This window comes from Nilaparvata lugens, chromosome 6 (genome assembly GCF_014356525.2).
Source record: "Nilaparvata lugens isolate BPH chromosome 6, ASM1435652v1, whole genome shotgun sequence".
In the NCBI taxonomy this organism is placed as follows: Eukaryota; Metazoa; Arthropoda; class Insecta; order Hemiptera; family Delphacidae; genus Nilaparvata; species Nilaparvata lugens.
In genome coordinates, this window is record NC_052509.1 from 7,040,146 (window position 1) to 7,041,543 (window position 1,398).

The window sequence follows — 1,398 nt, forward strand, 5'->3', positions numbered from 1 at the left end:
TCTGTGGTTTATTCCATCTACAATTCCCGAAAGTTGAAGAATGATTATTGCTCTCATATTTTTCTCTGTCATCCAAAGTACCATATCAAATGGCATTCGGGCCAAATAGGTCTGCTTGGACTGTAGTCAGCTAGCTCCATCCCAAACACAATAAATTTATTTCTCCTATGATTGTAATTAGAAGAACAATCACAGTAGAGAAGAACCTGAATAAAAAATCATTTTGAAATTTACAAAATTGCATGTTTTATGGTTCTGAGAGCTTTAAAGATGTTTTTAATTGAAACTTTCAGAGTTTAATATCAACTTGGTCATCAGAAACACTTTGCGCGTAACACGATTCGATTTTCGTGTAACTGGCTGTAAGCGGATGATGAGTTGCTTCAGCCTTATTAGATAATTTAGGTAAGGTTTCTAGGACACTAATTAAATCTAATGAATTGAACTTATATTTAATGGTCCATTAGATTTAATAAGTGTCCCAGTAACCGGGCCATAGCATTATTAGATGAGAGTAGATGATTTGATTGTATTCGTGATATTGCATTGCAATATTTATATTACAGTATGTCAAATACAAAATGAATTTAAATAAATACAAAGCAATAATTATTATTTCGTTCATGTACACGACTTAAATATTATTTATTCATTGATAACATCCTCCCGCCTTAGCTGTGAAGCAAGAGGTCATGATTATTCATAGGGATAGACGACATTTATTTCACTTGTTACTCGACTTATTGCAACTTATGCTAATATATCTAGGAAAGCTTTAGAAATATTGATTATCTAAATAATCATATTTATTTATAGATATGAATGAAAAATTGGGACAATTTTTTCAGGATTATTTTTCCTTGGGCCAAAAATAACTTTACAGGATGTGGTCATCAGATAATATAATTCCAAAAACAAACTGGGAGAGTGGTTATAATTTTATTATATTATCAGCACCATAGCTGTGAGACTGAGGATGTGAAGAAATTGAAATAATTCATCATTGACAGTCCTGTAAGTTTAATATAGAGGAGTTTCAACTTCAATAATTAATTAATTTATTATTTATCTACAATATTATAAAAGAAAGAATTGGTTTATTCATGTACGGGATAGGAAATACACAATTGACGCATCATCACTTATGAACTGATTAACTTGCAAATTTTACTTAAATTCAGAATTTACCGAGACTGGTTATAGGCTTATTTCCATTCTCAATAATCATTCAATTTCAATTTAATAATTTTAACAAATTTCTATGATTCAAAGTTTACGCAATGGTAAAATCCCAACCAAACAGTCCTTTCTTTAAAAATGATTCCGTGGCGTAATTGGTTGCACGCGCGGTTCATGAATGAAAAGTTGCGGGTTCGAGACGAACAAACTTATTTTTTG